The following is a 27,862-nucleotide window of genomic DNA, read 5'->3' as shown; positions in this document are numbered from 1 at the left end:
CTACTACATCTAGTTATTAGTATTTAATTACATATATTTATTGTTTTAACACATTCAACATATTTAATTATTTATTGTGCTTTGTCATTTTATGAAGCAGTGCTTATATATAATGTGTTTTTTATGGTGGTGTGTTCCATGAACTTTTTCAGCTTGTATATTTTGCCTGCTTTTTAAATTCAGTGACTGTAAATTTTGTGCTTTTAATGACATCATTGATTAGTTCATAACTGGGTGGAGCTTCCTGTTTGAACTGTATAAAAAGGAAGTAACTATGTGGGGTAAATTGTCTGATTAAGTCTAGATCTTTCTGGACGAAAGCGCTCATCCTTGGATTTTTATGTTCTGAAGTTAATAAAGTGTATTCTGCATTCTACAACTGTGTGGTGATTTACAGCCTGCATTACTTTGAGTGGGATCAATCCAGCTACTTCTTCTGGCTTTTGTGTTTATCTGCTTCAGTTTGTACTTAGTGTCTTTTTTGAAATACAAAATTCACCCTGGGGATCACCTCTGTGGCTCTGTTCAACAGGGGCACAGGAAAATAATTTTCTTGGGTGGCGAAAGCCAGGGTACCTTTTTAGCTAGGCTTGTATAGGCCCTAGGACCGATAGCCTAGTACCGATCTATGAACCTTCCAGTTTTATATGCCTTTGTGTTTATACAAACTGATGAAAACAACAATTTCAAAACTGCTGACTTTTTCTTTCTGGTATTTCCACCCATAGCACTTCCCCTAATTGGGGTTTGCCCCAGTCATCCTCATTATATACTTGAATACAAGGATGGTAGATCCCCAATACAAGAAGATACCAGAAATCAGTATTTTAACATTCTGACTAAACTAGTTTGCAAAATTCTGTGTCTTCACCAGTTTGCTGAAACCTCATATCTTCTGTTTGTCTCCATTATCTTGACAGGCAGAGATCACCTTTCCTTTCTCATTGTGTCTGGAAAATACTCACATTTACATTTGCCATCCTTTTAACTGCTAATTCAAGAATTTAGATAACTGTGACTGTAAAATGCAAAACTGATGTGGTAAATACCTATCAAGATGAACAGAGGCAGAGTAGATAGTTTATGTTTTTAAGCTCCTGAATCTTTTGTAATAGAGGATCAGCTGGTTTACAAATTGCCATTTTCCAGCAAATAAACCAGTATGTTCTAACTGGAAACACAAAAGAGTTTTGCTGAACTAGGATGATGAAATAGAGGCAAGGTGCCCCAGTGCTTTGCTAGTGACCCATGATTAGAAGCAGTTTATGTCAGGTTGGAGGGTTGGTGAGGCAGGGACTGGGATCAAACTCCAAGTTGCTGTCTCTGTCTGGGAGGAGGAAAGGTAAAAAATGCACCAGTGTATAGGAAACAGTTGCTGTTGTTGCCATTGCAGATTGGTTTTCTGTGGGAGTAGAGCACAAATTAAACAAAAAAATTGGATTTATAAAACACTTCTCAGTCTTTTGGCTAAGACCAAGTGTGTAGGCCTGCTAAGAGATGGAGAACTTGGTTGAATGTCATCTAATCTAAGTCAAGTACCTGAAAGACTACAAAAATTAAAACTGACTCATCACTAAAATAAATCATAGCTAAACAGACATTGAAGAAGCAGCATAATAATCAAATAAGGACAGATAACAGTATTTTCAGGGGGAAAACACTGTACTCCCACAACACTTATTACTAATACAGAGTAACCCCTGAGACTGCACAGTCTAAGTTATGTGCATAAGACCGTTTCTGTAATCCTTGGTTGCACAGTTTTACTATATGGATAATTTTTGAGGACTGGAACACTTGATAAAAGATTTCCAGTGAGCTGTCATCAAGCAGTCACTTATTAAGTTTTATTGTTCACAAGAGATCACTTCAGTCCTGAAGGGTGCCTTAATATGGCTCTGTATTTGTCTTGCCCAGTCCATATTCCTAAGCTTGAAAACTTGCACTATAAGGTGATCCCCCTCCAGCCACAGGAAGAGTGAACTGGTGGCCATGCCACATCTTGTTGGCTGAAACTTAACATTATCATCTGAGAGACAGTAATTTGTCCCAGCAGATGTTCAGAGAGGCAGTCACCTACAGGACAGCTCCAAGGGAGACAATACCACAAAATGGTAGCCCTGACTGCTGCAGGAGAGAGGATGGGTATGTAAACTTATGGCTTGAGAAGAATGCATAGCTACAAAACTGAAATCATTATATTTCTTCCCCATTACATGTGAACTTTTTCTGAGATCCGCAACTTCAAGAAAAACATGCATGTTAGTTAAAGTGTGTCTTTTTGATGCAGGGTGGCCTTCCACATGTTATTTAGGTAATCTATGATGTGTAGGCAGTGCTGTGAATATAGGAACAAATATTGCCTCCCATCCCATGGCACTGCTAACATCTGACAGTGAAATAAGTATGTTGGCATAACTTATTTGACATAGTTTGGTTCATCCTTCTGTATTGGTAGGACTGTGGCACTGACTCTCATTTACCTCAATGCTGAGAACAACTTGCCCAGACTTTAACCCACCTCCTTTTCCTATAATCCCTAGCAAACCTCTGTGTTTCCTGATCTGAGTGTGAGCCTGCTTGAAGCCTATGTAGTAATAGGTCAAACACTCAGCCCAAACATATACCCACTGCCCGTTGCCAGGCCAGGAAAAGGTGGACAGGGATGTAGAGGAGGATGAACCACTGTCATGCTGATCTATCATTATGGTAAGTGCATAGTATTTTTATCTGACATGGTTTGGTTTACCCTTCTGTATTGGAAGGCAACAACCATACAGATCTATCATTATGGCAAGAGCATAACTTTTTTATCTGATATGGTCTAATTTGTCCTTCTCTACTGAAAGGATAGAGTCCCTAACAACCAACTTGGGTGATCTGGAGAAGACTACTACAGACTACTGTGGCCCTGAATACCACTCAGGACCTAGAGGCAATGTCCGCATTCAGTGCTTCACAAAGATGCCCAGAAAAGCCCATGTAGCAGCTGTGAATATATGCTCAACACCTGCATTGTGAAAAAATGTAAGAAGACTAGCTATTGCACTGGTAGAGTGGTCTTTCAGCTCACCGGGTAAAGACAAGCCTTTTTACGGGTAAACAAAAGAAATATAGTCTAAAAATCATCTAGACAATGTAACTTTAGACACCATAGTACCCAGTTTGGTGTTTGCGTAAGATGCAAGTAATTGTTGAGCTTTCCATTAGTTCATTGAAGGTAAAAACATAATTGTTGCTGCAGATCAAGGCAATGCAGAAGATTTTCCAAGATTGGAATGATTTGGGTAGAATACTTGGAGGTTAATTGATTGCTTCAGATTAAACTCTGTAGAAATTGTAGCTACGTTTGACATAAATAAAGGGTTAATGTGCATCACTATTCTGTCACTGTGAAAGACTATTCACTTGCAGTAGATGAAAGTCAGAATTATATTTGGAATAAGTAATGGCTACATGAAAATAGTTTGCCAGGAGAGGAATTTCATTTCAGTTTTTGAAGTAGGCTGGAAGGAAGACTGAGTGACTTGTTCTAATTTGAAGATGAGGTCCAATGTCAGGAGATACTGATGAACTGGAGATCTAAGAAGAAATATCATGCACAAATAAGGAATGCTAAAGAGTAGATTTGGTCACCCCAAAGAAGTTCACCATTGCTGCCAGATGAATTTAAGGGAGTAGAAATTTAGTCCAATCTCAAAGATTATGGCTAAACAGTTGAGCACCATAGGAACTGGAGCAGAGAAGGGATCCACAGCTTTCTCCAGTGCCCACACTGGAAAACACACCCATATATCTTTATAAATTTTTCTGGTGTTGGGTGTTTGGTTGCAAACTACAGTTACTAAGGTCCCTAGCCATTATCAGAAGTGGAGATGCCAAGGAATAAGTGAAAGGCATGGAGGACCATGTGGGGAATTATGGACAAATAGAAGGGAAGATTCTTGGAGGATCTCAAGCGGAGTGACTTCCTTAAGTGATGATGCCAAAGTATGGGGAAGCCACATCTATCAAGGCCAGAACTGGCTGATGAAAATTACCTTGACTTTCCTCATTCCTGCTTTCTTCAGAAACTTTGGAATCAGAGGAAATTGGAGAAAGACATATAGCAAACCCATGTAATAATTGTTGAATAGAGTTTTCCTGGCCCACTGACCTGAAGTGGGGATCAGGCAAATGAAATTGCTGCACTTGGTATTAGTCAAGCTGGGAGAAAAACTACAGCAAGGCATTTGCCATTGGTGGAACAAAAATCTTATCACTGACCAGCTAACGGAACACCATTGAGGAATCAACAGATATCTGCTGAGCTGATTGTTTAGACAGTTGGCTTTGATAGGTATGGCAGTGCTACTAGAAATCAGTCATTCTCAAAGCCTCATGGTTTCCTGATACTGGGGGTAGTAATGGATTCTGCCCTGTTTTTTATATACAATGCTATCACCATATTATCATAGTGTTTCACTATCACTCCATGAGGAAGGAAATCTTGCATGGTCTGCAGTATGAAAAGAATTATCCTCATCTAAAGGATGCTAATGTGCCAACTGATTTTTGTCTGTGGCCAAACACCTTGGACTGCCTGATACTGAAAATGGCCCCCAGCCCAGTGGAGAAGCATTTGTGCTGACTGTTACTGGGGAGCTGAGGAGAAGAAAGGCACTGCCCAAGGAGAAATTGGGTTTGGGCAGCCACCAAATAAGGTGAGTCCAGCATATCGTGGATTTCCTAGATGGATACGGTGTCAGAGGCTTGGGTCCACTAAACCACCAGTGGAAAACCTGCATATAGAACCTTGCAGTGGGAATTAGAGAAAACGTTGCTGCAATCCACCCTAGCGCTCCAGGGCACATGGCCAAAGAAACATTAAGAGACCAAAAAAATAGCAAGACCAGTAGAGGAATTCTCTGTAGTGGCAGATTGATTGTGCAAGATCTGGTCTCTAGTATACAGCCTATAAACTTCAGGTACTGAGATGGCTTCATCTGGGACTGTGTGAAGCTCACTGTAATTCTCAGAGACAGGAAGAGCAAGAGCAAGGAATTCCTGGCTGTGACTAGATCACATACAGCAGGGAGAGTGAAGTGCCAATTATCCAAATGTGACAATATTTTACATCCCTGCAGCTTATGGCATGCTGCTGCTGCTATACATTTCCTGAACACTCTAGGAACTGTGGAGAGTCCAGATAACAAGGCCTGAAATTGAAAATGGCTGACTCCCACCCAAAAGTGAAGGCTCCTTGGGAATTTTAATGTACAGGTATGTCTCTTGGAGTTCCAAAGAGCACATCCAACCTCCCTTGGATAGACAAGCGAGAATCAACTGCATTATGACCATTGGAAACTTGTGTTTAAGAATGAATTGGTGTAGCTGCTTAGAGCTATGATGGGCTTGAGGTCCTTGATCTTCATTGGCAGCAAAAGAATCTTGGTAAAAGCCAGACTCTCTTTGGCCTATTGAAGCATCTTGTCTCTTTTGGTGAGAAGATTTACAACCTCACTAGGTTGAATAAGGAGAAGGTAACAGTCAGCTGTCTATCAGGTGCCAGAATCCGACACATAACACACGCACTCATGTCAGTCCACAACAAGTACAAGTATAACTCTGTCACTGTCCATGTGGGTGTGAATGACCCAAGATGCACCTCCCTGGACTACAAGAAAAGAGACATGGAGGAGCTCACGGATTATATGGCCCAGGCAGGTTTGACCCTAGCCCTGAGCAGCATCCTACCATCGCCCAGAATGATACCACAGTACAAACAGAAAATGATTAACTTCAACAATTGGCTAAGTTTCTGGTGTCATTCTAAGGGGATCCAGTATCTGTCTGCTTGGAATGACATGATTGACAGACCTCAATGGTTTACCAGAGATGGCCTGCATCTGTCACCCCTGGGTTTTCAGATACTGGCTAAGGCTCTTGCTACCCCTGTAGTGCCTTTTTTAGGTGATGTTCCAAAGACCAAATTGCCACTATAATAGCTATAAATAAATGCAATCTGAAGGTCATGCTGCTCATTGCTAGAAGGCTAAATCTCAAGATACACTTGCTCGAAGTACTCCTCAAAATGGAGAAGATCGACAATTGTGCTGTAACGGAGACCTGGTTTAAAGCAGCAGAAAGCACCCCTGCACTACCAGGCTATAACTCCTTCCACGTCTTTCGGCCCCAGAACATTGACCGAAGTGGATATGCACACCTCCAGACTAGTAGCCAGCATAACACATCTGAGATACTTCAGGTACAAGTAACATTGGGTAAGACGGCGATTCAGGTCGTAGCCTGTGACAGGTCCCCAACCATGTCCTAAGACTCTCACTCCACGTTCCTAAGCACCCTGGAAACTATTAGGGTCCAACCCAACACTCTCATACTAGGTGACTTCAACTACCCATCCATCAACTGGAAAAACTACTCATGCACCGATACACTGGCCCAACGCTTCCTGGAATTCATCAATTCCAATGCCTTGGACCAGCTCATTCTTACCCTCACTAGAGGAAGCAACATCCTTGATTTGGTTATGACTAACATGGGCAACCATTTCTCTACACCAATAGTCAATTCCTCCCTAGTTAGATCCAACCACAAACTAATCACCATGGAAATCCACATCTCACCCACACCCCCTACAAAGGTAACCACCATGAAAAACTTCTCCAAAGCTGATTTTTGGCTCCTAAAAACAGAGGTGGCTAACTTCATGGCACCCATGTCAATGGAAAATAGATGCATGACTGCCGAATCATGCACCAATGCACTGTATGAACACATACATAAATGCATGGAACTAGCCATACCCAACAGAGCTAAGATGCTCTCCTCCAAATAAAGGAAGCCAATCTGGTGGTCCCCTGCCATTAATAAAGTCTACAATAAAAGGAAGAAACTGTTGCAGAAAAAAGTAAAGTCCCAAGACTGGAAAAACTTCCTTATTAGCCTCAACAAAAAAGTTGAGATCTCTCATCAAAACCTCTAAAGCCAGCTATGAAGGCAGAATTGTGCCAGACACTAAAAACAACCAGAAAGCCTTCTATATTTATATGAAGAATCTCCATGGCAATACCCAGGTTTGCTCTGAGTTGCTGCACAATAGTACCATCTATACTGAGCCAACAGATATTGCCAACATACTGGCCGACAGATTCATTGCCAACTTTACCCCCCCAAAGGAACAATCACAATACCGGAGGAATGCCAGGCACCCAGCATTACTTTAGCACAGGTTAAAGCTGCATTGTCCAAGACCAAGAATACAGCTTCCGTAGGACCCAACAATATCCCTGGATGTGTTCTACATGAACTACAAATTGAACTGGCACCACATCTGTGTGCCCTGTTCAATCACAGCCTCACCTCAGGCTTTGCCCCTACTGAATGGCACGCTGCTACAATCATCCATCTCCATAAAGTGGGAGCGACTACTGACCCTGGGAATTATCGACCCATTAGCCTGATGAGTCTGATATGTCCAGCTATGGAGCACATCATCATGGACCTAATTAACAAGGGGCGGCCTTTGGTCAACTGGTGCCCTAGCAAAAGGGCTCCATGGCACCCCCCCACCACACCACCTGGTGCCCCCATCCTGGTCTATGTTTATCAAATAAACACTGAAAAAGCTCCCCTGCTGGAGTGGCACCCTAGGCGGCCACCTAGTTAGCCTATGCCTAAGGCCGGCTATGGATATAGGGAAACTCCAAACTCTAGAGCCCACTCATTTTGGTTTTGTGAAGGGTAGATCATGCCTGCTCAACCTGGTTGACTTCTTTGAGTCAGTCACTAGAGCAGTGGATGAGGGCAAGGCAATTCATACAGCCTACCTCAATCTGGCCAAGGACTTTGATACCATTCTCCAGTCAGGAATTATTGATAAACTCAGCAAACTAGGCATCATCCCTTACATCACTAAGTGGGTTGCAAATTGGCTCACAGATAGAACCCACAGTGTGAAAGTAGCAGACTCTATGTCAGACTGCCAACCAGTCACAAGTGGAGTCCCACAGGGATCAGTCCTGGGTCCTCTCCTGTTTGGCATCTACTTCTCAGAAGTCCAGGCCAACATGGACGGACTCTGGCCAGCCAAGGTCACAGATGACTGTAAGCTGGGAGCCATTATTAACTCCCCAAGTGATGTAGACATCCTACAAAAGGGTCTCACTGAGACCAATGACCGGTGTCAAAACCATGGCCCTAAGCTTAATGCCAAAAAATGTGTAGTCATCCCCTTTGGGAAAAACTCAGTTCCCACTAATTACCACATTGATGGAAGCCCACTGAACACTGAAGGCATTATAAGAGATCTGGGGACCCAGGTTGACATCAACCTCTCCTTTGACTACCGCATTGCCACTGTGGTCAGAATGTCCTTCTGTGTGGCACATCTCATTACCAAGGGTTTTGCATCCAGGAAGAAAGAGGTCATCATCTCACTCTACTCTTCCCTCATTAGGTCAATCATCGAGTATAATGCCCCATTTGACATGTACCTCTCTAGACACATGCAACAGCTGGAAATGTCACAAAAGTACCTCATGAAGAAGATCCTAGGCCTTAAACACATGTCCTACATGGACAGATTCAAAAACTCCAGCTATTCTGTCTCATATCATCTGCTAAGAGGTGATCTCTGCTTGACTTACAAAGCCATGTCTGAACCAGCTCTGTTAGAAATGCTACAAATAAAGAAATCCCTCCGCACCACATACACCAGAGACCTCAAACTCATTACCACAATCAACAGAACATGCTAGAGGGACACATTCATAACCGAGAGACTGCCCATGCTCTGGAATACTTCCCATACATGTCAAACAGAGCACCTCACTGGCCCTCTTCAAGAGAAATCTTGATGAGTGGATGGGAAATAGAAAGCTCACCCTGGGGATCACTCCAGAGGCTCTACTTGATAGAGACACTGGGAACTAACGTTGGGCGGCATGTTGCTAGGGCACTTCTATGGGCTAGGCTTGTAAAGGCTCCAGGGCCATTAGCCTAGTACACACCTATGAACCTATAAATTTGCCACCATCTACTGTCTGCATTGGATATTGAAAAAAAGGATGAAAGCGTGGCTGAGGAGGAGCAAGAAAAGGAATTCTGTAGCCTCTGGATATGATGTCCATTGTCATTGGGGGGACAACTGACCCCTGACTGCCATATGAGCAGTCAGGCAAGTCCTTGGGGAAAGTTCTGATTCCTCCTGACTGGGACTGTGAACCCCACACGTTTTTATTCCACTGGGCTGGTATCCACTCCCAGAAGCCATCCTTACCTGTGGCTACATTGGTTCATTCCAAGTCAATTGTTATAGGACTGTTGGTCATGCAGAAGTCAGTTCTGATGCAGGCTGTTTTGTGAGGAGCCTTGAACATAACACAAACAGCCGTGAGGGTTTGGCCTTTTTTTTTATGTCTTCAAATTTAGCTTTAACTTTGTAGCCAGAAAAGGTCAGAGACTGTAAAAAGGTGTAACGGTATTAAGGAATGACACTTTGAAGTTTTCATGGAAAATTTGCAGGTAGAACCAGATGATCTGAAGTAGTTGCCTTCATTTGATCTTCAACCTGTGGGTTTATGGATCCGTATCAGATTAGACTCTGCTGCATATCCAGCATCTGATCTGAGCCCAAAGCTCCTCCCCTTACCCACAATGCCCCACCTCCTTCCTCCCTTCAGATCTCGTTTGCTGCCTGTAAAGTCCACATTGTGGTCTGAACACTCTGCATTGTATGTGTGGTAAGTATTGTTTTTTGGGGTTAACTCTCTCTCTCCCTAGTATATATCTCTCTCCATTCTTTCTAACTCCCCTATCATGTGGTTGCTAGTAAAAAAAAAAAAAAAAGAATCTCTTTCATCTCTCTCTTGTTAGTATGTGTGTTTGAGTGCTTGTGTGTGTGCTGGGCCTGCCTTGGGGAAATGTCAGCCACTCCCAAGCCAGGGTTCAGGAAGTGTACAGTGTGGCCATAAACTTTCCTAGCCAATGGCCGCACTCTGTGCATAGTGTGTCTGGGGCAACCCACCTTCAGACCTTCTGCTCCATCTGTGCTGGGTTTAATCCCCAGGCACTGAAGGAAAGGAGGGATAAGTTAATATTCAAGGGCCTTCTTCCCTCTTCTGGGACTCAAGCCACTGCACCCCCAGCTTCTGCTTCTACCTCCTCCCTGGCCTCGGGGACTCAAACTCTCTCTAAGAGGCCTGGGGATGGAGATAAGTCATCCAAGAAAGATAGGCTGAGAAAGCAATCCCTGGATCGCTCGGCTCCGACCTGCCCTCCACCTAAAGGTAGGTTGGCTCTGAGACTGGAGTCTCCCTGGCTCCATTCTCCCCAGTTCTCCCCAGAGCCAGAGGAACCCCTGATCCAGTTGCTGATGCAGGCTTTTCCTCACCACCCTCCCAGGCTGGTGTCGGTCACCTCCTCCTCCTACTCCACCTGGAGCCTTAGTGAAGCAGAGATAAACAGGATGATGTGGAAATTTATCCGCACCCATATTCAGATGGGAGTCTTGCCTGCCCCCTCTCCCTCTAGAACAGGGAGCACACAGCCCTTTTTCACCCGGATTACTCATTCTGTAATCTGGCCTTCAGTTTTGGAGCCCTTGGATCTGAGGACTCTCAGGGTTGAGGGGTTGGCACTGACAGTACCTTCTACCTCTATTCTGGCTATGACTTTGAGCAGGTCGGATCCGACTGGGTCAGATTCGACATGCTCTCAGAGCTGTAGCCTCGGAATTCGATCTGAGGGTTTGGTGTCAGCTCCGAGTGTGTCGGAGCGCAGCCTTCCTCTCATTATCTCTGTGCTTGCAGGCTCTGCTCTGGCTTCTCCATTGGGTCAGAGAGTGATGGCTTCTATTGGCCTTTCTCAGGATGTCCGTGCCCCTTTGGCTTTTGATATGGTGGAGAGGGTTCTCTCAATTTTGTCAAGACACTTGACCATCTCGTCCTCAGACACTGCCCCTACTCCCCTCTGTTTTGAGTATGGTTCCGGCCATCCTGCCTTCTCAGGGACAGCCTGCCACCATTTTGCCTCAGGAAGCTTCTGCTTGGGAGCAGCAAGATGTTGGCGCATCCTTCCCAGAGATCCCCACTGAGGAGATCCCTTGCAAACGTACGAGCAAACTGAGGCACTTAGACTTCCCACCAGAGTCTGTTACTGAAGACACTGATTTTGAGGAATGGGAAGGTTCCCCCCGGTCACCCCGGAGGATGTCTCCTTTGAAGACATCATGGAACTCTTCTGCCAGTGAGGGGAGTGGTCTGCCCAGAAACCAACCTCGGATGAATCGGTGTTCCTCAAGGGATTTGGCACAGGACTCTCTACTTTTTGGGTGTCCCCTCCCACAGATCCTTTAGTGGACCTGATAGCATCTTGGGCATGGAAGGAACTGGACACAGTGGAGCTCATCCCCAAATGCCCAGATAAAGTTTTGAGCCCCCCTTCAGATAGATCACGCTGGAATAAGGGGTCTCCAGCTGATGCTATGGTGGTGGCAGCTGCCACTAGGAAAGAGCTCACTCAGGAGAGCTCTATGGTCAATCCCCTGGACCGAGAGTCAAGGGCGATAGACTGCTTTGGGAAATGGGTGTACGCTTCAGCAACTTTTTCTGTGAAAGCGCTGAATTCCATGGCACATGTGATTTGGCTGCAGCAAGACCTAGTAAAGAAGATCGCTAAGTTGACCCCTGAGTCCATGTCAGTGGAGAACAAGAAGTTTTCTGCTCATATGACCACTCTGAAGCCAGTCCTCAACACGTCTATTTGTCTCCTCTCCCATGCTACCGAGGGAGCTGCTAGAGCAGCTGGTACAGGCATTGCCATCAAGCGACACACCTGGCTCTGTCAGTTCTCGTAACCTTTTAAGATGCCATTCACCAATGCCCCATATGATGGTTCCTCCCTGTTTGGAAAGTTCTTACGTGAGACATTAGTTCAGAGTGAGAAGGATGGGAAGACTCTGTTTGCCATCGGGATCCTCTTCTCTACCCCTCAATGATCATTTTCTAGGAATCAGTGAGGGACTAAGATGATGTGGTTCTGGAAGTCCCAGACTTCTCCCCTAGACACTCAGGACTCACCTTCCCCCAGGGGCAGAGGGGGATATGACAGATGTTGCCCTAGTGGCAGAGGGGGGGTCCAAGAAATTATGGGTCTCGAGAACCTTTCTCGGACAGACCTGAGCAGCAGCCCTGAAGGGTTGCCCAACTGCTCACCTCTGGAGGCAGTCGGGGGCTGGTTATCGCTACACCTAATGGAGTGGGAATCCATCAAAATAGATTGTTGGGTGTTGCAAATTATATCCAAAGGTTATTCAGTCCCATTCCTCAACCCACCTCTACCACCGAAACACCTCCCGGACATTCCACCCGCTCACAGGGAGGATGCAGCACTGGAAATAGCAAAGTTGCGAGAAAAACAGGTCATCCAATATGTCCTCCAAGACCAGTCCAGATTAGGCATTTATTCCAGGTTCTTTTTAGTGCCAAAGAAGATGGGGGACCTAAGACCAATTACAGATCTATCCACATTGAACCTGTCAGTGGCCAAGATGAAATTCCAGATGGTCACCCTTCAGTCTATTCTGCCCTTCCTGCAGGAGAATGATTGGATGTACTCAATCAACCTCCAGGATGCGTACTGTCATATCAAGATGGACAGATGCTCTCAGAGGTTACTCCGCTTCGGGCTAGGAGCCAATCATTATCAAGTCAGAGTGCTCCCCTTTGGTTTCAACACAGCCCACAAGGTGTTTACCAAAGTGATGTCAGTAGCAGCGACTCAGCTGAGACTCCAGGGCATTCAGGTATTTCCCTACCTGGACGATTTGCTCCTTGCTGCCCCTTCCAGTCATCAACTTTGTCAAGTGAGGGATTCCTTTCTACTACTAGCCCAGAGGTTAGGTATCACCATCAATCTCAGCAAATCATCCCTGGCCCCAGTTCAGACCTTAGACTTCATTGAGAATTGGTTAGACACAATTCAGACAAGAGTTTTTCTTACTCCAGACAGGATATGCAGTCTGAAGCTACATGTTCTTTACGTTCTTCAAACTTACTCTCCCATGGCAGAAGTGGTACTACGGGTATTGGGGTCCATGGTGGCCATGATCAATCTTTTACCCTTGGCGTGTCTTCACATGTGGATTCTAGTGGACCCTTTCTGTACAATGGTCTCTGTTAGATCTCCCGTTGTCTTACCCTGTTTGAATCTCACAAGCGTACAGTGATTCTCTTTGGTGGTGGATTAATTCCCTGGATCTAGTCCAGGGACATCCTTTTCTCCCATCATTTCCCAAGGCCACAGTGACTACAGATGCCTCCCAGCTGGGGGTGGGGTGAGCATTCCTCGGGAAAGACAGTTCAAGGCACGTGGTCCCCCTAGGAGACCAGTTTGCATATCAATGTCCTGGAGATGAGGGCGGTGCTTCTCGCATTGCAGGCTCTCCATGCCCATCTTCCCTCAGAAACGATTGCTATAAAGACGGACAATATGTCGGTGGTCTGGTACATCAGCAAACAGAGAGGAACTAGATCTTATCCCCTTTTTGCGAAGCCATGAGAGTGTGGGAATGGGAGATCTCCACTGGCCATTTTCTGATGGCAACGCACATTCCGGGACGGTCCAACATTCTAGTGGACAGGCTCAGCAGATCTATCCTGATGCCTTATGAGTGGTCTCTGAATCCTTCAGTAGCAGAACATATTTTTCACAAGTGGGGTCAGCCTTGCTGAAATCTATTCATCTCTCCTTCCAATGCGAAATGCAATGAGTTCTTCACTCTGAATCCCCATCTAGGGGAAGCCCCCAGAGATGCTCTGACTTATGTTTGGCCTCCTGGTCTTCTGTGTGCTTATCCTCCTCTACTCTTGATACCAAAATTTTTTCAGAAAGCGGAGCTTCGTGATCCTCATTGCCCTATTCTGGCCTTGCCAAGTCTGGTTTCCCACTCCGTGGTCTCATCTGGTGGCTCCACTTTGGATGTTGGATCCAGTTCTGGATCTCATTTCTCATCCCACAGGGATTCCCCATCCAGACCTGGACGCCTAAAGTTCACTGCTTGGTTGCTCCAGTTCCCATGATTATCAGGACTCCCGGTTTATCTTCTCCCGTCAAATGAATTCTGGTGGCAGCTCATAAGTCTTCTACCAGAAAGGTATACTATAGCAAGTGGAAACGTTTTTCTACATGGCTTCACAGCGTGCATTGTATCCCTTTACTGCTTCAGTTTTTGCGGTGTTGGAATTCTTATCAAGGATTTTTCAACAAGGCGCCAGTCCGTCCACAGTCAAAGTTCAACTGGCTGCAATTTCTAACTTTCATGTGGTGAAAATATGGCTTCCTTGGCATCTTCAAAGCTTTGCAAGACTTTCCTTAAAGGTACCTTTCTTCTGAGACCCCCAGTGAAGGATCCTACCCCACCATGGGATTGTACATTAGTGCTTCAGGCTTTAGTGTCTCCCCGCTTTGAACCTGCAGCTTCAGTGGAGTTGCAATTTCTGTCCTGGAAGACTGCATTGTTAGTTGCCATTACTTCTCCCAGAAGAGTGTCGGAACTTCAAGCCCTATCGGTCAAAGTCCCTTATATGATTTTTCATAAAGACAGGGTGCCTTTGCACACTAATCCATCTTTTCTTCCCAAAGTAGCTTCAGAGGCCAACATTAATCAGATGATTAATCTCCCAGTCTTCTTTCCAAATTTTCAAAATAAGAGAGAATATAAATTGCACTTGTTGGATGTACACAGACAGTTAAGTTTCCATTTTCACAGGACAAGAGAATTTCGTAAGTCTGACCAGCTTTTCATTTCTTACTCCAAACCCTTTTTAGGGAAGCCAGTCTCCAAAGTTACTATTGTCCATTGGATTTCCCAATGTATCATTCGGGTGTATTCTGTCAGGGGGATTTCCCCGCCAGGTCAGGTGAAAGCACATTCTACCAGATCTATGGCCACTTCTGTGGCTTTTTGGTCCAGAGTTTTGTTGGACGATATTTGTTCTGCAGCTACTTGGTCCTCATCTCATACCTTAATTTCACATTATAAGTTGGACGTCATATCCTGGAACAGGGCATCCTTTGGCTCTGCTGTGCTCCGGAATATACTTCCATGAGGGCCTCCCAGGTGTTTATTAGTTGGGGACTCTGGTTGAAGATCAAATGGAGACAACTACTTCAGATAAATAGGTTACGTAATCACCATAATGTTCTGTCTGAGTAGTTGTTCTTCCCCTGGCCTGGAGCTATTTGGTGACTATATAAGTATAGAAGGTGGACACTTTTAGGGTGCCCTTGTGTCCTTCTCTTTGTTCAGGAATGTTTTTCTGGTAGTGACAACGTCCTGTTGGGTCAGGTGTGAGTAATTGATTGGGCAGCAAACTCAAGCTGAAGGGAGGAAGGAGACAGTGGCATTATGGTTAAGGGGAGGAGCTTTGAGTTAGGATCAGATGCTGAAGATGCGGCCAAATCAGATCTGATACAGATCTGTAAACCCACAGGTTGAATACAAATGAAGAACTACTCCTCAGATAGAACGTTATGGTGAGTACATAACTTCTTTGTTTGGCATATCATTACTCCCATGCATAAGATAAGCCATATTACAAAGTTGGACTGGATGTGAGGACAGACATAGTGGAAGGGTGGAGGTCTGAGTTGAGATTTTATTTCCAATCTCAGTATCCTCATCCTTTTATGATTTAGATAAGCTTACCTATAATTTCATTCTGGAAGCATATAATATGTGCCTAATAGCTTAACACCCATAATGCTTCCATTGTGCTTCAGCTCCCCATATTCCATTATGGGCAGGTGAACCATGGGGCTTTGCAGAATGGGAACCCTCCTTAGGACTGCTGTCATGACTGTAGAATTGAACGTGATATTTGTATACCAACACTTCCAGTAATAGATTCAGTCAGTCATAAGATATGATCACTCAGTACTACACTTTTAAGTCTTCTAGGATATTTATGAAATCTCCATGTTCATTTTTGTAAATGCATATGGTGTGGTAACATTCTATAAAATAATAGACCATGAGTACTTAGTTTCTTGTTAATGGATTGGCTGATTAATTATAAATATGTTCTCCCTGGACTACATGAAGATAGACATCATGGAGCTCTTGAACCATGTGTCCCAGGCCAATATGAGCCTAGCATTGAGCAGTATTTTAATTTCTTCAAGGATGATGCCATGATATGAACACACAATAATTGACTAATAATTGGCTTAGTTTTTCATGTTGTTCAAGGGGGTACAATCTTTGTCAGCCTGGGAGAATACAGTTGACAAACCACATTGCTTTGCCAGGGATAGTTTGTTCCTTTCCCTATAAGCTATTGAATATTAGCTAAAACCTTGTCCACCCCCATAGTGTCTTTTTAGGCATTGCCAACCTGATAAACCTTCCAATATAGCAAAACCAACAGAAGAAAAATCTTAAGGTGGTGCTGCTCAATGCCAGGAGTCTAAACAAAAAACTCTACTCCCAGCAAACTCTCCTTTTTCTGGTAAATGCAGATTTTGTACAATTACTGAGTCATGGTTTAAAGTGGCAGAGAGCACCCCAGCAGTGCAGGGCTATAATGCTTTCTACACATTTAGACCAGCTGCTGCACAGGAAGGGACAAAAGATGGAGGTGTCTCAGTTTACATCAAAAACATACCTCAAGGCAGGTCAAACAGTATGACTCGCTTGCGCTTCTCCACTTCAAAATTACCATAGGCAAAGTCCCATACCATATCCTTGCAAGCTATAGGTCTCTCACTATGACCCAGGGGAACCCATAACACATGCTGAAACATACTGGAAACACTCTCTATTCAACCCAAAGCCATATTCATGGGTGACTTTAAATACCCTACTATAAACTGGGAATCATACATGACCCCAAACATACAGGCTGAGAGGTTCTAGGACTTTGTAAACACAAACACCCTGAACCAGCTAGTCTGTATGCCCACTAGGGTGCTGACATCCTTGTTCTGGTCCTCACAAACATGGGAGAACATTACACTCCTCTTATTGTAATGTCCTCACTGATCAGATTGAACCATAAAGCTGTCTGCTTTGAAATAAAATTAAAACCCAGGACCCTAGCTAACCCTGGAAATTTTAGGAATTATTCGTAGGCAAATATTCTACTATTAAGTGACATCCAATAAAAAATTCATGCCCCCCCCATACTGTAAGAACACCCTGCCTATATAAAATTGTACATGAAAACCCTATACAGTCATGTTAATGGCTGCATATTGACAGCTGTATCTACCTAAAATAAGCACAAGACAAATTCCAAAAACAAGCCACCCTAGTAGAATCCAAATATCAGTAGGTTGCTTAACAAAAGGAAGAAAATCATGGCAAAATATTAGGAAGTTCACACCAAATTTCCAGCAAACACCATCAGGACTACAGTGTGTAACCCAATAATTTACTGAAGAACAAATATGAAGGCTACAGCGAATGTATACCAGTTTTGGTGTATAACCCCCACCTTCTTCAGTACATCTGACCATTACAATCACATGACCACTATAAATACATCAATAGGAAATGCAAAGTTAAAGATTTAAAGTTATATAACCTTATTACACATCGACAGATTGAAAGGCAATTAAAACTATTACTGATAATCAGTGTAGGACTAAATAAAGCTGCAACTGTTGTTGTTGTTTTTCTTTCGGCTTTTCCCGGTTAGGGGTAGCCACAGCGGAACTCCGGTCCGCTAATGATTGGCAGTCGATTTTTATGGTGCCGAAGTGTCAGCCCAATGCCCAACCTTCAACGAAGGCACGTCCATTCATGCGTGTCTTTCGAACACCACTTGACTGCGGAGAGGACATGCAGACTCCACACAGAAGGCGCTCCAGCTGAGAATTGAATGGGAGAACCTCTTGCTGTGAGGCAACAATGCTACCGCTGCACCACCACAGCTTAAATAAAGCTGCAACTGTTATAATCCAAAATAAAGCTGCAACTGTTATAATCCAAAATTCCTACCCATTTGAAAGTAATTTTTTGTAGACCAAAATGAGGGGAGTTTAAGGGCTTAATCTTATCAATAGTTATAAAATGAAAAACAGCTATCTGATGTTTGATTTGATGTCTGTTTAGGGCATTTGATGTACAACAACATTTTATATCATTAATATGTTGAAAAATTCTTTTTATTTTATCTATTTTATTTGAGGTACAAATAGCCTCCTAGGCCAAGAACAATCACAAGGCATTCTTCAGCTATGTCTGCAACATAAAGGCAATACACAACAGTGTGCCAAACCATTTGCAAATGGAGTCACTCATAATTAGCTGGAAGATATAGAAAATCTACTGACTGACAAATTTTGCTCTAGTTTTAACCCCCCCAAGACATCCCTCAGGAAATATCCTCAAATGTAACTCCCCCAACTATCACTGGGGAAAAGGTCCTCAATGCACTCTCCAATACCAAGAACATTGAATCGATGGACCCTGATAATATCCTATGATGCCTTCTTGATAGCATGAAACAGGACCTATCTTATAGACATGTTGCACATCTGCAAAACAAATAGCACCAGAATTACCCAATCTAGGGATGTAAACCTCATCTGCAATGTGAATAGGACATGTTAGATAGTCAGGTAGGTATCTCAGAGAATACCCCTTCTCAGGAACAGGCTTCCCATCCATTTGAAGCAGAAATCTTCCCTAACCCAATTCAAATATAGCTTGGACCAGTGAATGGGGAGTCAGAAATGTATCCCTGGTCTGGCATCTATGTCTCTCTTAAACAGAGACAACCTGTAAATGTTTACCACCCAAGCCCAAGCCTATATACTCCTCTTAAGATACCCTAGGGTATCAAACCTTGTTAGATACATTTGGGAAGCATGGCTAGGCTTAAAAAGGCCCCCAGGGTCATTAGCAAGGTAAGTAGCAGACGGTTGCATTACAAAAAAAAAAATCAAAGTACTGTGGCAGAGAAACGGTCCACACATAAAATTACTTTCCTTTATCTCATGTATGCAGAACACTTTAACTTAACTGACTTCCATTCTTCATATTGTGTCTTTTGGCATTTCCCGGTTAGGGGTCGCCACAGCGGAACTCCGGTCCGCTAATGATTGGTAGTTGATTTTTACATGCCGAGTTACCAGCCCTGATGCACAACCTTCAATAAAGGTATGCCCATTCACGCATGTCTCCACGCAGAAGACGCTCTAGCTGAGAATCGAACCGGACAGCATCTTACTGTAAGGTGACAACGCTACCACAGCACCACCACCGCAGGCTTCCATTCTTCATAAAAATTAAAAATTGGTCCTTAGAACTTCTTTGTTTCATTAAAAAATACTAACTGCAAATATTTTGACCCCCAATATAAACTCTTAAAGGTCATAGTCCAAAAGCATTACTACTACCAGGCACTACAAAATAAGTTAAGAAATACTTCTTTTAATGTACAAAATTCATAATATTTTTCTCTTGCAAAGATAAAAGTTTCCAGCTTCTTTTGACGTGTATCAGCTAGGCGTAAAATGAATTACATTTCTAAACCTATCTCTCTTCCTTCCATGAATTAATGCTGTTATTCTCAGCCAAACACACCATTTCTTTACTCCTGACACAAATTGCTCCAAGGGATGCTAACCGTATCAGCCCAAGTTTCTAAACCAATGCATCCATATAACCATACTCTCAGCTAAGGTTGAGCATTGAATAAACCATTATAACTTATTCTGTGACAGTTTCCACAAATGAAATGGGAAATGGTAATACATTTAAGCAGCATTAGATTGTCTTTATTAAACATCTCATAAAACATGAAAAAAGTACTCTTCTTTGCCTGCCATTAAACTTATTCACGGGAAATAGTACATGCAGTAACAGCAAACATTGCTAATCCTTTACTAAATAAATAATTAATTTACTACTGTTTTGTTAATTGTAATCTCAACTGTGAAATGTTAAAAATATCTCTGGATTCATTCATTTATTTATATTTGTTTACCGGGAAGTCTGTTTGAGAAATAAGACCCCTTTTTAGTGGAGGCCTTGGGAGAAAAGCTCCATTACACATACATACACACACACACACACACACACACATATATATATATATATATATATATATATGGGTTCCTATGAGTTAAACGACACGTCGTTCCATCGACAGCCGGCAGATGGACTTCAAGTAATCGAAACGTGAAAGGAACGAAACCTGAAACCAACGAACGTGAGTTAACCGAACGTCAAAGGAACGAAAACCGAAATCAACGAAAGTCAGTCAACCGACACCGACGCGGAGGTAAGCGAAATGTGTAAGGGATGTGTATGTATGCAGTAGTGACGGACGTTCGGGTGAGAGTAAGGTAAGTGTGCGATGTACACGGTCTGTGGGGATGGGGTGGGTTAAGTGAGTTAGGGTTAGGGCTCGGGTCGGGTAAGTGTGTAGTAGTGATATCTTGTGGGTTAGGGATGGGTTAAGTGAGTTAGGGTTAGGGCTCGGGTTAGGGGTGGGTTAAGTGAGTTAGGGTTAGGGCTCGGGTCGGGTAAGTGTGTAGTAGTGATATCTTGTGGGTTAGGGGTGGGTTAAGTGAGTTAGGGTTAGGGCTCGGGTTAGGTGAGTGTGCGAGAGTGACGGACCTTAGGGTTAGGGTTTGGGTCAGGGTTGTCGATAGGTGTGCATGTCAGGTTTAGTGTTGCTTTGGTAGGAGTTTGGTTTGCTTGTGTTGTGTGTGTGTGTGGTGTTTGGAGTGGGGATCCGTTTTGCTTTTTAATTATTGTTGTTGTGGTGTGGAGTGTTTGAGGTGTATATCATAGGTAGCAGCGCGAGTATGTATGTAGTTGTGTATGTGTTTTTGTGGTAGTGATTGTACTTGCAGGTATGTGTTGTTTGGTGCTAGTATGTAGTTTAGACTTGTCGGTTGAGTGAGTTTCGTTTATGTTGGTTTTCGTTGTTTTGCCGTGTCGGTTAATTGAAGTCCATCTGCCGGCTGTCGATGGAACTACGTGTCGTTTATCTGATATGAACCCATATATATATATATATATATATATATATATATATATATATATATATATATATAATATGCAAATTTATAATGACACTGTGCTAAACCTCAGCGGTTAGCGTTGTCGCCTTACAGCAAGAGGTTCTCCCATTCAATTCTCGGCTGGATTGTCTTCTGTGTGGAGTCTGCATGTCCTCCCCCTGGTCAAGTGACGTTAAAGACATGCAGGTATGTGTGAGCACGAATGGGTGTGCCTTCCTTGAAGGTTGGACGTTGGGCTGGCAACTCGGCACTGTAAAAATCCACTGACAATCATTAGCGGACTGGAGATCTGCTGTGGCGACCCCTAACCGGGAAAAGCCGAAAGACATTACTTTACTGTGCTAAACATCTATGAAAGCAAAACTATTTCTAAGGTTATAAAAGAGACATAACAAGAGTTCAACAATGAATTAACTGCATCGTGCAATATACACATTAAAATGAATGTTTTATAAAAACTATATAGAAACAGTTAAGCATTTAGGTAGAGAGGGGGTAATGATTACTGTATGACCAGCTTGGTAAGAAAGAATGAAGACAGAAAGTGATATATTGTTGTGTAGTGGAAAAGAGCCTTGGATGAGGCTAAAGAAGAAGATAATGCAAGAAGAGAAAAATGAAGTTTTGTGAGTGATGAATTAGTGGGAAATATATAGCAAAAGCTATTCTGGGGAGATATGTGGTAGCCACAGAGGTTTGTGTTTGGGATAAGACGTAGATGAACACTTTGAGGTCAGTGATATATTCAGGGAGCATTCTGATGATGGTTAGTTTAGAAGTGAGTCTGCACAAGAGATGTGCTGCTGTTGGTGGTAGAAGTATTCTATTTTATCCAAAGAGGTGACGCAAGAGAGAGGAGTTTGTAAGGTGATTTGGAGCAGTGACATTGCCATATGTCAAGAAGGAATGATTTTTGCTTTCTGTTTGAAGGTTTTTTGATGTATTTATTTGCTGGAAGGTGATTGGAAGGTAGTTCCACTTTTTTTACCACACGGCAAGCATATAGTACATCCCCATTTATTAGTAGTAAAGAAAAAAAAAAGAGTAAAGCAATAATATGAAATTAAAACTATAAAGACAGAGAAGGACTGCAACAGCACAGCTAAATATGTAAATATTTAACATTACTTAGTAACAGGTTCATAGGTGTTTACTAGGCTAACAACCACAAGGGCCTTTTTAAACCTAGCCATGCATCTCAAATCTCTGACAAGTTCTGATACCCTTGATGTGTAAGCAGGGGTTTGGGAGATGAACCATTTACAGGTTATCTGTGCCCATTAGAAACAAAGGTGCCAAACCAGAGATGAATTTCCAGTTTCCCGTCTAATTGTCCAAGTTGCACTTGAATTGGGTTAGGTAGGAACTTTGCTTCACATGGATGGGAAGCCTGTTCTATAGACATGGTAGTCTCTGGGATACATACCTATCGCTCCAGCAGGACCTTTTTATATCACAGGCAAGGTTTAAGTCTTTATAATGGGTAATTCTGGTTCTGTTTGTTTTGTGGATATGCAGGAGGTCTATCAGAGTGGGGTCTGACAATGCTGTATATGACAGGCATAGATCTCCCCTCAAAAGCATGTAGGAGACATTATACAGGGATAAGGCCTTGAGGTGGTCAGCATAGGACATTTTACTTATGCCCTGTATTCATTTAGTGAGGAACCTCTGTGGACATTCCAGTTGTTGGATATGCCTGTTTAGGTACATACCAAAGGGGGCATTGTACTCAATGATAGGCCTGATGAATGCTGAATACAGTGGAACATTGACTTCCTTGGACTTGGATGCATACCTTTGTTTATAGGTTGTACAATATAGAATGATTTCCTCACAACATGATGGTCAAAGGCTAGATTACTATCAATTTGTGTCCCTATGTCCCTGACTACTGGGTCAGCTCTAAGGGGTGTGTTGTCAATATGATAGTTACCAGGGATAGATGACTTCCCAAAGGGTACTATTTTGCATTTCTTGGCCCTTAGTTTTAGTCCATGGCTCTGACATCAGTTGTTTGTCTGTGTCAGCCCCTCCTGGAGAACATTTGTGTCAGTGTGAGATTCAATGAAAGCTCCTAATTTGCAATCATCTGCACATTTAGTCAGCCAGAGACAACTGACATTGTCCTTGACTTCTGAGGAGTAAATGTCAAAAAGGAGCGGTCCAAGGACTAATCCCCGAGGGACTCCACTTGTGACTGGCCTCTTTGTAGAGGTGGACTCACTTCCTGGGTCCTGTCTGTGAGCCAGATGGCTATCCACCAGGTGACATACAGGTTTGTACCTAACCTTTTGAGTTTGTCAACTATGCCCGAGTGGGGTATTGTGTCAAGGTAGGCAGTGTGAATGATTTTGCCCTCATCCATTGCTTTGCTGACCTTTTCAAAGAAGTCCACCAGGTTGAGGAGGCATGATCTGCCCTTGACGAAACCAAACAGGGTTGGGTCCAGTGTCTGGAGGTTTACTATATCTCGGTTGATCATCTCCATGATAATTCTTTCCATGGCTTTACATATAAGACTAGTGAGACTTATGGGTCTGTAGTTTCTAGGGTCTGTAGATGGCCCACCTTTATGCAGAGGGATGACTGTTGCCTTTCTCCATTCATGAGGTACGAAACCTGTTTGGAGGCTACAGTTAAATAGTAATTCCAGAGGCCCTAATAGGTCACATTTCATGCTATTTAGAAGGCATTCTGGGATACTGTCTGTCCATGTCTGTGAAACTAGAAATGAAAAACACACAGAGAAAATGAAGGCAGCAAACAGGGAATTATGTACATATTTACCACATATTAACAAATTAAGTAGGAACTATTTTGTCCCTTTGTTGACGTCAGCCACGAAAATAAATGAATGAAACAAAGTTTTAAAAAATCCAAACTATACCCAAAAACAAAAGAATAAAAAACTTTAAAAAATACAAGCTATGAAAGATACATAGAGGATATTCAGAAACAAGCAACACAGTATGTTACGCAATATAGTACAGTGAGCAGTGACATTCAGGAAGAGGTAATATGAAGACACATGAGAAAATATTGTGGCATGTGTTGTAGGCAAATGTATAATGATATACAGGTGAGAAACTTTATGAAAATGATGATATCAAACGTAGCTGAGTGATTACAAAAATGGTCAAAAATAGCATGAGGTGCTATGGTAATCAGCTATTTTGAACTCTATAATTTGTCTGTGAACAGATTCCCTTTCCTCATTAAGGTGCTAGGAAAAGGATCGGTATGTGATGAACAGCACTTCTTAGTGGTCACTCTCATAGTCAGTGACCTCGACTTTGAGAAACAATGCCCACTGAGTTGCAGACAGATCCATTGGAAGCTGACCTACCATTACAGCCATGACAGTGACATACCTGACTGCTATCAAATGGACAGAGATACCATACAGATGCCATGCCATCTTCTCATGAAATTGTATGGGATGTGTTGAATGCCTATCCCAATGGAAACTAAAGCCTGTATAGCATTAACCTTCCTCACTACAGGAGCTTTCTAGCATCCAGTAGGAGTTTCACAGGCATCTACCTCATGAATACTACACCAGTTCCTTGACATGATGTTGCAGAATGTGGAGGAGTATATGTGGTTCCCACAGACAACTGAAGAGAGATATACCACTGTTTGAGTAGTCTATGACAGATTGCTCACACAGTGGTGTGATGTGATTATGACATAGCCCATTTTCCTGAAGTTCTGGGGGTCACTGACTGCATCCACTTTGCTATCAAGGCTTTGTGTGTTCCACATGGCATCCAGTATGTCAACAACAAGGGCTTTCACTCCTGCCATGTGATATACAGTGTACAGGATGTTATTTATAATGTCTGTGTGCCATACAGGCAATTCCCAAGATTTGCACATCTGCCACATGTACAAGCTATACCAGCAGCATGTGTGGGGTAATTACCCATTGGGTCTTCTAACTGGTAGGTGCAGTCATGTCCCCCCAGGCTGAGAAAACCCATCCACAGATATGTGGGCCACAGTCAGCTCATAATACTGCCTACAGTTGTGTATTGCATGTGATACAGGATATGCCTTGGAGCCATGGATTATGACACCTATCCAGAGCCCTCAGACCATTGCAGAGATGGCATACAGCTCCACACAGTTACACACTCATATCATCAAGCTTGTAGTCTGAATGCTGAAAGTCTACTTCCATTGCCTACATTCTTCGGGTGCTGCACTGTAATATGCTGTGAAGACCTTCAGCAAAATTTTATAGTCTGTGCCATGCTGTACAACATAATTCCAAGGAGCAGGGAATCTCTCTGCCTATCCAGAATGGAATACCTGTCCCTTGGGAGAGTTTGCTTGGCAAAAGTGGGTCTGCTTCTTGGGAAATGCCTGTCAAAAAGAAGCAAAAACTTAAGACATATGTCTTCGCCTGCCTCATTTACTTTGGACAGGAGTGACTTATTGCACTTAGTTCAGGGTTTAGACCAGGTTCTTGACCCTTCTACTTCAGATGTTTCTGGCAAGAGAAAAGGAATTCTTCATTTTCTGAAAAGATTCAAGATTTTGAACCACAAAAATTATTGTAAATGGATAACTTCTGTTTTTTTTTTCCTGCTCAGGTTTCTGATTCAGATTCTGAGAAACTTATGGCTTCTGCACTGCTTTTGAATGATACTCTTTTTCTGAAACTATTTCCTGAATTCATTCTTTCACTGAGAACATAATGACATTCCATTGTCTCTGAAGAAGTAGTATGATTTATTGAATCTGGATTTTCTTGAACCTACACCAGTTCTTCTTGTTCTTTCAGCATTAAAGGATGTATTTGTTACAACCTGTAACTTTTCTGACAGCCAACCAGTTTCCCCAAGAAAGCAGATTGTGTAGAGTTTCTCAGTATTGTAGGTTTTATATAGTAATCCCAAATCAGACCTAGCTGTTGTTTCTCTAGTGAACTCAGCTTGTGCTGAACATCTGGTTAATACCAGTCCCTTCCTTCTGACAAGGAAGGGAAAGCTTTTTGATAGATTTGTGGAAAAGTGTATTCTTCAACACTTATTTTTTAGAATTCTCAACTGTCAAGCTCATATGTTAAAGTTTATGCATGCCCCTTTTGAGAATGAGGAATAGTATGACACCTGTTTCCTCTTCTGAGGAAAAAAAAGAACATCCTTGTGTAACCCGATTGCTTTTGTGTTTCAAATGGCTACCCTCATTTTGAAATGTGCTTATAATTCTTCTGATGCCACTTTTAAAGCTGTCACTAGAACTGTTAATGAAGTGGTTTGTTTGGTTTTGTACTCAAAACCTTCCCGAGAATGTTAAAGATAAACTTTTGAATTCTCCCTTATGCAGTTTTTGGGCCATTTGCTGCAGAGATCCTTAAAAAGTGTGATGAGAGAGGTAAGATGATTTAAGGAATTTCTCAAGATTTTTCTGCCTTCCTTCTCCAGTTTGTCAAGGGGTTTAATGCTACCTCTGCAACATTTTTCAAAAAGCAAAATATGTAAACACAACCTACTCAGCAAATGTTTGAAAAGCAATGGCAGGATGGTTTCAAACAGAAAGGAGGACCCCCCCCCCCCACACACACACACAAAGAACAAATGGCAGTCTAATAAGTGAATGACTATCTAAAAGACTAACTGATATAACCTGTTTGGGTCCTTTCCATTGCTTTAAGCTGTATTCTCTTTCACCAGATCATTAGCTTCCACATGGAACACTATATGAAGTTGCCTTTTCCTTTTGCAAACTGTTTACTGTCAGGCTCACCCTGCCAAAGGTTAAACCAAGAACTATGTCCATTATCACAAAATGCCTCCTTTCTCCTCTTATCTACCACACAATAGTTCTAATGATTTGAATCACCTATCATGATTCCACTGTAACCCTTTCTCCTGACTTCTTGTTCTCACTGATTCTTACTTGCTGCCCCCTCTCCCACTTTTCCATTCCTTGAATTTCCTCTTTGCCCCTCCCTTCTGGCTAATCTACCAGCCACTTTCCTAATTGCATATCCTTCCCTGAAGCTCACCAAACTGTTGTAAAGCCTGTATCCATACCCAACCTAGAGCTCCCTGAACCAACTGAATACCTTCCATCCTTAATACCTCATCTTCCGTTCTATTTCTCTTCTACAGTCTTCCTGTATTTGTCTTTCACCTCATTGTTTTTTAGTTTTCAATGATTCCTTTATTTAACTCTTTAAGTGTGCTGTTGCTTCTGATTTCCTGAGTTACTGTTGTCTGACTACTCAACAACTTTTCTTTGCATCCTTCTCCATTACTGTGTTCTCTTTTCTCATTTTCTCCCCCACATTACTCTGCTCTTTACTATCCTAATCTGCCAGTTCTCTTTTTCTGCCACACTTCCCTGCACTAGCCTGTGTGGGGCAAAGTATCACTCACTATAGCCCTGTCCTCTGTGAGAGCCTATTAAGTGGCACTGATGATCGTCATTCTGTTGTACTTCTAGCTCTGCTTCATGCATGGCCTTTATTGTGCCATGGACTCAGGTCTCTGTGCTCTTACACTCTGTGCTTCAGTGCTTTTTTGTTTTAACTGTTTACATATCATTTGTAGAATAGTAGGTACTGCTAATAACTGGAGATTTTTAAGACAGGTTAGAAAAAAAGGCTGTTGCTCATGGAGTGGATAACCAGTGGGTTTTGAATTATACTGTGGAGTGATCCTTCACACTATGACCTCATAATAACAACTAGTAGGAGTAGAATAGGCGTGGAAAATTAGATTACCATAAAAGAGAGACAACTCAGGACTCGCTGGGTTTTAAGAATATAGCAGTTACAGTTTGTGATGTATAGGAGATTCTGTTA

Source organism: Protopterus annectens, chromosome 9.part0 (genome assembly GCF_019279795.1).
Source record: "Protopterus annectens isolate FY-2018-M chromosome 9.part0, PAN1.0, whole genome shotgun sequence".
Lineage (NCBI taxonomy): Eukaryota > Metazoa > Chordata > Ceratodontiformes > Protopteridae > Protopterus > Protopterus annectens.
Note: the sequence above shows the minus strand (reverse complement) of the source record.